Source organism: Haliotis rubra, unplaced genomic scaffold (assembly GCF_003918875.1).
Source record: "Haliotis rubra isolate DU_JTF1 unplaced genomic scaffold, ASM391887v1 Scf79, whole genome shotgun sequence".
Classification (NCBI taxonomy): domain Eukaryota; kingdom Metazoa; phylum Mollusca; class Gastropoda; order Lepetellida; family Haliotidae; genus Haliotis; species Haliotis rubra.
This window is the reverse complement of record NW_025767512.1, coordinates 1,149,436-1,161,587: the sequence shown is the minus strand read 5'-3', so window position 1 is coordinate 1,161,587 and position 12,152 is coordinate 1,149,436. Positions and strand designations below refer to the sequence as shown.

At 41.2% G+C, this 12,152-nt stretch overlaps 1 protein-coding gene across 1 annotated transcript in view; it reads right to left on the bottom strand.

Moving 5' to 3' along the window:
- The window catches only part of LOC124261114 (5-hydroxytryptamine receptor 4-like), an 83,691-nt gene extending 72,312 nt beyond the window's left edge, over window positions 1-11,379 (bottom strand). The window contains exon 1 of the mRNA XM_046695431.1: window positions 11,004-11,379. The gene's annotated coding sequence lies outside the window, so the exon portion shown is untranslated. The remainder of the gene's footprint in view (window positions 1-11,003) is intronic.
- Between the last annotated feature and the right edge of the window lie 773 nt (window positions 11,380-12,152).

Genomic DNA, 12,152 nt, shown 5'->3' with positions numbered 1-12,152 from the left:
AAATGGAAATTGAAGTCGCCTGCAATGATAATAGCTACTTCGTCAACTTATCCAATCTGTGCCGAGACGGTGCCGAGCAGTAATTGCTGCCAATGGTGGCCATACAAAGAACTGACTTTGACGCCATCTTGTGGACTCAAGCAAACAGAAACACAACAGTAAAGGCTTTGTCTATAAACGTTTGAATTTTCACCTTTTACCATTGGGATTACATGAAATAATAGCTCTTAAACTAATGCAAGAAATTCTTCTAAAAATGGCTTGTGCGTTTCTTTTTTTTGAAGAGTATATTTCTGGGTCACAGTTTCATGTAAAGACCTCTTCTATAGTTGATAAAAGGGTAAAAGTATATTCCTTTTCATATTGTACTAGTTCTATACAAAATATATGCCTTGTGAAGAAAAGGTTTTTTATTCATCATTATAACTTTAAGAGCTAAAACTGACTCTAAAATGTAAATTTAAGACCAAAATCAAACTAAAAGATCTGGTGACTTACAGCATATGGGAAATATATTCCGTAACCAAATATGCATGGTATTTGATATTAAAACCATTGTTTTGTCCCGTGTTTTGCAACTTTTTCAGTTCCCGGTTAAATTTTGGTGGCCATCTTGGATTTTGAGCTAAAAATAGCTTTCGCATCAATATTCAGATTGGAACCAAACATTTTTTAAACTCCTTTAACATATAAACACAAAATAATATATGAATTGCTTTCATCAAAAACTTCCACGGAATCCCATAAGCTCCTTGACTATATAATCCTTCTGTTGAGTTGGAATGACTTTTACGCCATGTTTAGCTATAATCCTTCTGTTGAGTTGGAATGACTTTACGCCATGTTTAGCTATAAACCTTCTGTTGAGTTCGAATGACTGTATGCCATGTTAGCTATAATCCTTCTGTTGAGTTGGAATGACTTTACGCCATGTTTAGCTATAATCCTTCTGTTGAGTTGGAATGACTTTACACCATGTTTAGCTATTGAAATGTTCATTGAAATGAGAGAATCGACCAGCACAAGGTCTAACCACTGGGCTACCCCGGCCCTGTCTCTGACAGAGGGGGCGGTGGGGTAGAATAGTGGTTAAAGCATTCGCTCGTCACGCCGAAGACCCGGGTTCGATCCCCCACATGGGTACAATGTGTGAAGCTCATTTCTGATGTCCCCCGCCGTGATATTGCTGGAATATTGCTAAAAGCGGCGTAAAACAATACTCACTGACTCCCTATCTCTGACAGAGGTTTACGCACTAGCACCAACCCGAACACAGATAACAGTAATAACCAAATAATCAGTTACGTAATATCTACTGATGCTGTATAGCCGAACATCTGTACACGGTCAAGTAATAAGCCGGCAAAACCAGGCAATTCTATATCTTGGACTGATTGACAGGTTGCCAAAAATTCGGTGGATATGTTGATTACATCACTACATGAACCTATGGATCGGCTGAGGAGAGCACTTGCTACAGCCCAGTATCCGCTCAAGCTATTTGAAGTGAATTCATTTGGACATAATAAGTCATCAAGGAATATATTGTTGCTTAACAGTTGGCCAGTAGGCCGGGGTGAGAAGCACTTAGAAAGGCCATGCTGGTACAGCACCGGCTTTCAGATTACTTATCTTCATCTCAACTATTGCAGAAATAGTACGGTACGTATACAAGCAACTATTGCAAATATAGTACGGTACGTTTACGATCAACTATTGCAGAAATAGTACGGTACGTATACAATCAACTATTGCAGGTATAGTACGGTACGTTTACAATCAACTATTGCAGATATAGTACGGTACGTATACAATCAACTATTGCAGATATAGTACGGTACGTATACAATCAACTATTGCAGATATAGTACGGTACGTTTACGATCAACTATTGCAGATATAGTACGGTACGTATACAATCAACTATTGCAGGTATAGTACGGTACGTATACAATCAACTATTGCAGATATAGTACGGTACGTATACAATCAACTATTGCAGATATAGTACGGTACGTATACAATCAACTATTGCAGATATAGTACGGTACGTATACAATCAACTAATAGATATAGTACGGTACGTATACAATCAACTATTGCAGGTATAGTACGGTACGTATACAATCAACTATTGCAGGTATAGTACGGTACGTATACAATCAACTATTGCAGGTATAGTACGGTACGTATACAATCAACTATTACAGATATAGTACGGTACGTATACAATCAACTATTACAGATATAGAACGGTACGTATACAATCAACTATTACAGATATAGTACGGTACGTATACAATCAACTATTGCAGGTATAGTACGGTACGTATACAATCAACTATTGCAGGTATAGTACGGTACGTATAAACTCAACTATTACAGATATAGTACGGTACGTATACAATCAACTATTGCAGGTATAGTACGGTACGTATACAATCAACTATTACAGGTATAGTACGGTACGTATACAATCAACTATTACAGATATAGTACGGTACGTATACAATCAACTATTACAGATATAGTACGGTACGTATACAATCAACTATTGCAGGTATAGTACGGTACGTATACAATCAACTATTACAGGTATAGTACGGTACGTATACAATCAACTATTACAGGTATAGTACGGTACGTATACAATCAACTATTACAGGTATAGTACGGTACGTATACAATCAACTATTACAGATATAGTACGGTACGTATACAATCAACTATTGCAGGTATAGTACGGTACGTATACAATCAACTATTACAGGTATAGTACGGTACGTATACAATCAACTATTACAGGTATAGTACGGTACGTATACAATCAACTATTACAGGTATAGTACGGTACGTATACAATCAACTATTGCAGGTATAGTACGGTACGTATACAATCAACTATTACAGGTATAGTACGGTACGTATACAATCAACTATTGCAGATATAGTACGGTACGTTTACAATCAATCATACCACAATCATTGCAGTAAATATACACTGACGTACGTTTACAATCAACCAACGAGTCATTAAAACTCGTCCCCTTCGTTATCAATATCGTTTGTTTGGTTATCTGTTGTTTAACGCCTCACTCAGCAATAGTCCGGTGATGTTGCTGGGATATTGCTAAAAGCGGCGTACAACCATACTCAGTCTATTGCTCTCTCAGCAATATTCCAGTTATATGGCGACGGTCTGTAAATAATCGAGTCTGGACCAGACAAACCAGTGATCAACAGCATGAGCATCGAGGTACACAATTGGGATACAATGACATGTGTCAACCAAGTCAGCGAGCCAGACAAGCCGATCCCGCTAGTCGCCTCTTACTACAAGCATGGGTTGCTGAAGATCAATTCTAACCTGATCTTCACGGGTTTATCAATATGTCTGTACGCCTTAAATCTTATCTCAACCATTGCCAGAAATATTTACTGTTGTATACATAAAGCAACTAACGAGTCAGGTGAACGTGCAATCACAGTCACGCATATCGCCGTACACGTACAATATACGTCAATCACAGTCACGCATATCGCCGTACACGTACAATATACGTCAATCACAGTCACGCATATCGCCGTACACGTACAATATACGTCAGTCATATCTCAGTCACTGCCACAAATATTTACTGCCAATCAATCGATTTACAATCAACTGACGATTTAAGGAGACTCACATTGTTGTCAATAACGTCATTTGCTGATTATAAAGCAAAGACATTTAACAACTTGGACGATAAATATTTACTGCTGTAATCAACTCACGAGCCAGTTAAAACCACAATCACTTCTATTAATATCGCCTTAAGCTTACAATAAACAAAAGTTATATTACAATCTGGGCCTTGTTCCTCAAAGCGATCGTAGCGCTACGATGTTCGTAACTCCCATCCTTTAACATAGACTTACGACTGTCGTAGCACTACGGTCGTTTTGAGGAACGGGGCCCTGGACGAAAATATTTACTGCTTAGAATCAACTCGCGAGAAAGTTAAAACCACAATGGCTTAACTAATATCGCCTTAAGCTTGTAATAAACTAATGTCATATTATAATCATCATCATAAATATATATTAACTGGTGTAAGCTTACAGACAGTCTTTTCTCTTCGCTTCCTTCGCCTGCTTCCATACAACAAAAGCAAATCACAATTTTAAAGTAGCCAAAAAACTACAGAGAACAACGTCTTCATTATACAGAACTAGCTACATTTCTCTGTAGATTCCTAAATCGTTGCCAAGCAAGGTTTTGTATCTGTCAACGACTGAGACATAGACTAACGCTTAGTCTCTGAATACATAATTTTGATTTAACGTATGTTATATTTGGGATTACACTTTCTTATAAAGTACAGATTCTAGTACTTTTTTGGGTTGAGTCCCATCAATAGAGAACCCACACCCTCAGAGTCAGGCACCTAATCGCCAGCCCACAAAGTCAGACGCCTAGACCGCCCAGCCACCGCGGCTTCCACAAAAATGGAAGTCGGACAACTGGTAGTCTAGACTGCGGACTTTGTGTACCCCTCTGATAAGTGCTAATTAGCACAGCTCCCACGACCGAAAGCTATGAAATACACAATGCCATATTAGGAAGTGGTCAAATGTAACGTATGCTATATTTGGGACTCTGAGGGTGTGGGTTCGAATCCCGAATGGGACTGAACCCAAAAAAAGTACAAGAATCTGTACTTTACTAAGAAAGTGTAATCCCAAATATAACATACATTACATTTGACCACTTTCTAAAATGGCATTGAGTATTTCGTAATTTTGATTGTAACATATAAACCCATTTAAATTGAAAAGGATAAAATTGGAGTCCAGAGATTTAGAACCTGGGGAAATCTAGACTTGCTACATTTAGGGCTTTAGCACTGTAGGGAGGGCTAGGCTGTGGGGAAAATATTGGTTCAGGAAATGTGAGAAACACTTGAGAAATGCCTGTGAAACAACACAAATCACAATCATAGTTTCTCAATGAAAATATCTACCGCCAGATGTCTGTAACCAATTAAACTCACGATATTCGTAAATTTAAGAATCTGCTACATGATAGTCAGTCAACTAAACTCATTGCAACAATAACAAGACGAAACCCGACATGCATAGTACATTCCTCAAACATTGATTTATAGATCAATTGCCATGTAATATGTATTGCCAGAAGAATACAATGCCTACAGAGGCTGTATAGTAAACGATTATTCACACGACGACACGTACATGGAAATGCCTACATTTAGATGCCAAAGCCTACTTTAGAGCTTGAGTCAACTTTAAGCCAACAGTAAGCCAACATTAGGCCAACATTAAGCCACAACACCGCCGTTGGTTAAAAGTTTTGAAAGCAGCCGCGAGTGTCAGAATTTCTTAAAACTGAGTGTTATTGGCTACCTGAATGGCTTATAGATGGTCCTAAGGCAAATGCTAGAAAATTCCCTATCATTTAGGATCTCTCAGCAACAGTAAACGGGTTATCCAGTAATTAGCATGACACCTCCCACCGTCCAAACATTCTTGTTGATATGGAACAGACTGTATCAGGTTATTAAAAACAAACAAGGTTTACCCCACTGTTGAAGGTTACACACCACCAAATGTTTTCCAAAGACTTCTAAGTAACCTTATATATATTTTTTTAAAATTATCCAGGCTATCAACAGCCATTCCATGTACACATGGGTACAGTCTGGCCTTTAAACTACAATAAAACACAATTTCTGACCAGCTTGTCCAGCTAATATTCCGAGCACAGGAAGCGGAACACATCAACCCCAGTTCCGCACCAAATGTCACCTACTAGAAAAGATCTGTACACACAATAAGCATGAGTCATGGTGATAAAAACGACAGCACTAAATACTAAAAATTGTAAGTTTTAATTACTGTATGGATGTGCTTTTAAAAACCATAAAAATCTTACACTATTTCATCCAATCACTGCTGTCATATGTACAGTGTCCACTTGTTTATAGACCAACTGCATGAGTATGAACCATATGGTATAATGGACGGTGACAAGCACTGGTGTTCAGCACGGTCAAGGTATGCAGTATGTGTGGTCAGAGCGGGTGAATCATATTACCTGATTTTGATGCTATCGCTACATTTGCTCTTGGAGTATAAACGGCAATTGCAGGACACCGGAAGGATTACCTCCCTTGGAAACTCCGCATCGAATGTGGGTGTTTGTTCCCAGAACTTCAGAAGCAGCTTCCTACTTTTATACCGGCAGTGGACCAGTTAAACCAGGTGAGAACCGGTAGAAGATCCGGGTTAGAATTAGTCTTCAGCAACCCATGCATGACTGACTGACTGAGTTTGGTTTTACGCCGCTTTTAGCAATATTCCAGCAACATCACGGCGGAGGACACCAGAAATGGGCTTCACACATTGTACCCAATGTGGGAATTCGAACCCGGGTCTTCGGCGTGACGAGCCAACGCTTTAACCATTTGGCTACCCCACCGCCCCACCCATGCATGAACGATCGTTTCAACCACTAGCCTACCCATTTACCATACGCAGTGCAAATATTCCATCGAAGATCCTGCTACATATGCTTTTCAGTAACCCATGCTTGTCGCAAGAGGCTATTAATGGGATCGGGTGGTCATGTTCACTGAATTAGTCGAGTGAGTGAGTTTAGTTTCACAATATTCCAGCAATATCACGGCGGAGGACTCCAGAAATGGGCTTCACACATTGTACCCATGTGGGGAATCGAACCCTGGCCTTCGGCGTGACGAGCGAACGCTTTAACCACCAGGCTACCCCACCACCCCTTGACTTGGTTGACACATGTTATTTGTTTATATTGATGCTGATTATGAGCAGAGTCAAACAACACTAAGACAAATCAATACAGATAAATAATTGTTGAAACATCCATTAGATGTGCTGCAATCAAAACTTCCTATTTACGAGAGTGAGCAATATTTTACCCACTCATATCATCATTGAAAGAAAAACATCACATCAATGTTACTGGTAAAAATCAAATGTTGCAATTTACCAATTAAATAACAATAAAAGACAACAAAAATGCATGAAATATATTGATGGAAATAAAATCGACAAAACCATTAATACGTTGAGCGTAATTATATATGTCAGAGCAGGTACCAGTCTTATAGTCGATCAGAGCGGTGGGGTAGCCTAATGGTTGAAGCGTTCGCTCGTCACGCCGAAGACCCGGGTTCGATTCCCCACATGGGTACAATGTGTGAAGTCCATTTCTGGTGTCCCCCGCCGTGATATTGCTGGAATATTGCTAAAAGCGAAGTAAAATCATACACTCACTCACTATAGCCGATCACATGTCTAAACTAAGGAGGCCATCATTGTAAAGTCTTACTCAAACCCCATCACGGGTAGAACTAAAGCACAAACATTCACCGACAGGAATATAATGTTCAAAACAGTCGGTCGTTTGCAGTAATAATGGTATACATAATTATGTCGTATATACTGTTTATTATCACCTTAACTGCATTTAGACCACGTGAGTTTTAGATCCATAGGTACTTTATATAATACGGCGGGTCATTCCGGCATAGTGATAATATAACAATAATGATAATGTATAGAACCTAGTTTCCACCATACGATGCTCAACGGTCCTGAAATCACGATCTGGCTAGCTATTCTCGAAACGTTCGTAGCCCTGTGAACGTCTTAAGCCCATTCTCTACACATTGGCTACGTCAGTGAGTGAGTGAGTTTGGTTTTACGCCGCTTTTAGCAATATTCCAACAATATCTCGGCGGGGGACACCAGAAATGGGCTTAACACTTTGCACCCATGTGGGGAATCGAACCCGGGTCTTCGGTGCGACGAGCGAACGCCTTAACCACTAGGCTACCCCACCGCCCCCATTGGCTATGATCAAAGTTAAGGGCCCTGATTATCATATCCTAAGTTGCATGTGAGGCGCTAGAAAGTTAATAGCGGGTACCCATTTTCTCCCTGGGTAGGCAAGTTTGAACAAACTTTCTTGCATGGTTATCGTTTTGCTGAAACCCACGCCGACGACCCCACAAGCATAACCATTGCAGAATTGGGTTTTAACCAACACAAGATCCTGCCACGCCTAAGGGACTAAACTCTACATAGAAAACTGCAGGGGAAATTTGAGTATGCATCTTTGTTGGGTATCAACAGGATTCTCTTCTGTTCACAAACACCTTGTATCAATACAAGGTTGGAGTATCCCTTGGGCTGTCACTTACAATACGGCGTAAAACTGAATTCACTCACTCATTCACTCACTCACTAGGGGCGGTGGGGTAGTCTAGAGGTTCAGCGTTGCTCGTCACGCAGAAACCCCGGGTTCGATTCCCCACATGGGTAAAAATGTGTCACTTACAATACGGGGTAAAACTAAATTCACTTACTCACTCACTCATTAGGGGCTGTAGGGTAGCCTAGAGGTAAGGCGTTCGCTCGTATCGCCGAAGACCCGGGTTCGTTTCCCCACTTGCCACACGGGTACAATGAGTGAGTGAGTATGGTTCTACGCCGCTTTTAGCAATATTCCAGCAATATCACTACGGGGGACACCAGAAATGGCCAGAAATGGACTCATGTCCCCGCAGCAATGTTGCTGGAATATTGCTAAAAGCGGCGTAAAACTATACTCACTCGCTCACTCACTCACTCACTTACTACATAAAACATATCTTAATACACGGTGTACAAACTAACGAGCATAACGGGGAATAATATCAGAGGAACTCGGTCGCGCAGAGATACACAGAGCTTCACCAGTGACAGATGTCTACAAAGGGAACTACTTTTGCCATAATCCTTTGCTATTTTGCTTGTGCACGTACATAAACTAAGCACGTCAGCTACGGATGGTTACAATATTGTTTATGTGAATTTAACAAAGTCACACTGTCTCACATTAAACTGGTATTTCAATCAGCATAAAGAATTTTATTCCGGCACTGTTACTTTCACGCTTGTTTGTTTGTTTGTTGTTTAACGTCGTAATCACGCTTGTTTGTTGCCGCCCTCCAAGCCAAATGGCGGCCTGTAAATAATCGAAGCAGGACCAGACAACCCAGTGACTGATATATAGAACAACGATCAACACGGGGTAGATCACACGCAATCAACCGAGTCACCGATGTCCCCCTTCCTGACCGCCTCCGTGGTGTAGTGGTTAGAGCGTCCGCCCGGAGAGCGGAGGGTCGCGGGTTCGATCCCCGGCCGAGTCATACCAAAAGACGTTAAAATATTGTACTTGTTAGTCCCTGCCTGGCGCTCGGCATTAATGGGTACAACAAGGACTGGTCGCCTCGGTGTCAGTATAATGTGTCTGAGTGGGGTATTCATGCTTCACTGCGGCATGGTATCTCAGTGGGCTAGCACTATAAAACCAGCTTAAGTCTGGGCTAGTACATACACATACACACGCATGCACGTCGTCATATGAGCGAAATATTCTCAAGCACGACGTTAAATCCAATTTCACCTCCCCCCATTCCCCCCCTACTCACACCTAATGGAACCCGGGCCTTCAGCGTCACGACGAACGCTTTAACCACTAGGATACCCCACCACACCTCTCACGACCAGAATAGGTAGTTTGAACCTAATTTTGCCGCACTGCCCACGGGCACCTACTGCTGCTGATGGACAATTCATCCTGTGGACGATGTACATGTTCACATGAAAGACCGCCAACACCTACTCGAGACAGGAGCAGTCCGGGGGAGGATTGAGGAGGCGGTAAACTCATACACTCAAACATCTCATTGTGATATGGTCGACGACGTATCCTTGTTATAGGGCGAAATACCAACAGTGACGTATGCATGTACGTATGTCATACAACCTTATACTCAAACCATGTTTATCGATATTCTATGTGAACTAATAAAACCTAACTTGTATTCAGAACTATCCTTGCATAACAGATAGAATGTTTATTATATTCTATATTTTCTATGAATAGCTTTTGTCCGGGTTTCATTGTTAATCGACCGCGGGGACAGAGCGTTTGTCCTGTCGTACGGTTGGTGGGTGTCGTACCGAAATATGGGATAAAATGGTCCTTGTCTGTACCCTACCTGACGCTTGGTAGTAAAGTGGCAAAACATTAGACTGGCCGACTTGGAGTAACTGACTCAGGTTACTGAGTTGGGTATTGTGTTAACATGCGGCGTGTATTTATGCGGTTCAGAAATATCAAAAACATCATTTCTCCAGACTAGCAAAAGCAACCGCACGCACATGTGCATGCATGCAAACGCACGCACGCGCGCAGGCACACATACCTGCATGTGAGTGAGTAGTTTAGTTTTACGCCACACTCAGCAATATTTCAGCTATATGGCGGCGGTCTGTAAATAATCGAGTCTGGAACAGACAATCTAGGGATCAACAGCATGAGCATCGATCTGCGCAATTAGGAACCGATGACATGTGTCAACTAAGTCAGCGAGCCTGACCACCCGAAACGTTAGCTTCCTCTTACGACAAGCATGGGTTACTGAAGGCTCATTCTAACCCGGACCTTCACGGGTATCATACCTGCATGTCGGTATACATATCCAAAATGAGATTCTTGAGAGGCTATTTAGAATTTAGCATTTAGAGAAGCAATCACCTGAAGAAGGGGTCCAGAAACGTTGTGTTATACAATAAATAAGAAGTTGCCATTCATATACTTGCCTTATATATTCAGTAATATTTACGCGAATTGTTCTTTCATCTCCATTATTAATCAACCACAATTATAATTATATTATATTCACACATACCCAAACATGTTATAACAAGATATAACATGATATATAGTACATCTCGCATCGCTGGATCAATTCAGTTTCAGTTTCTTCTATCCACGAAGTTATTCCCTTCCCTCAACACTTCCAATGCATTGTATCAACGTTCATTCCACCAGCTGTTCACCGGAAACATTCCCAGTGATGTATACGTCAACAATTGAACTAATCAACATGAATTAAAACCTGTCTTACCTTAACGATCATCCTAGGATCCTAAAAAACTTCTCCAGTCCCAGAATCCTACAAAGCGTCATCTCATCACTGACATCCCTCAACAGTGACATACTGTATATCTCGAACACGGCGAGTGGCAGTCGAGGCTGTTTCTATGCTGTGTGTGCTCGGCAATCAATGGTAGCAGGTCCAACGAGAAAAACCAGAAGCGTTATAGCACAATAGCTTCTGGATTCAGAGGAATGGTATGTGATAGCGCTGGTACTAGCATCGGGGGATTGGGAAGTATTGAAGCGAGCTTGTGCAGAATTGTTGCAGAGTCCGACTCGTTAACGACTGGTTTTACTATAAGGTTGTTTTCCTCTTTCCCATTTCTCTGTCGTGAACGAAATACCTGTAAGTTTGATAGATTCACGTTGGTAACACGTATATTTCTTTTATTAGAAACTCTATGTAAATGATTCTTATCATAAATGATCGTACGAGTGAGTGAATCTGGTTTTACGCCGCTTTTAGCAATATTCCAGCAATATCACGGCGGGGGACACTAGAAATGGCCTTCACATATTGTCCCCATGTGGGGAATCGAACCCGGGCCTTCGGCGTGGAGAGCGAACGCTTTAACCACTAGGCTACCCCACCGCCCGTGTGATCGTACGATGCGAATGGAGGAAATGCCACGATTTATCATCGCCGGTACGAGTGGCGGATCTGATTACACATTTTGCGTAGAATTACGAGTGGTCGGACTTCCACAATCTCCCACAGACGTCCGATCCCAACCCCCACACAGATACACAGACCAAGGCAGTTTTATCTTCCAAACGTAAACATACGACAACAGTCAATCGGTTCGGTATAACACTAGCATTCGTTGTGCATTAATCTGTACATCTTGAGTTAGTCAAAAAAGGGAAAACTGATTGAGAATATTTTTTGTACACGATGCACACTGCTGCTCATGAACAATAGAAACACATTCACGTTTTTTATAACAGGTGCATTATGTATATACGGATTGCATTCTTAAAGTCTTTGTCTGCTCGCTTTTTCAACTAATAGAATCGTAAATACAGATGCTATTAAGTGCATTCACTCCGGTTTGAATATTACATAGATTACTATGAATATAGGATCGAGCTTTATTGATGGTCATGGTCCTATTGC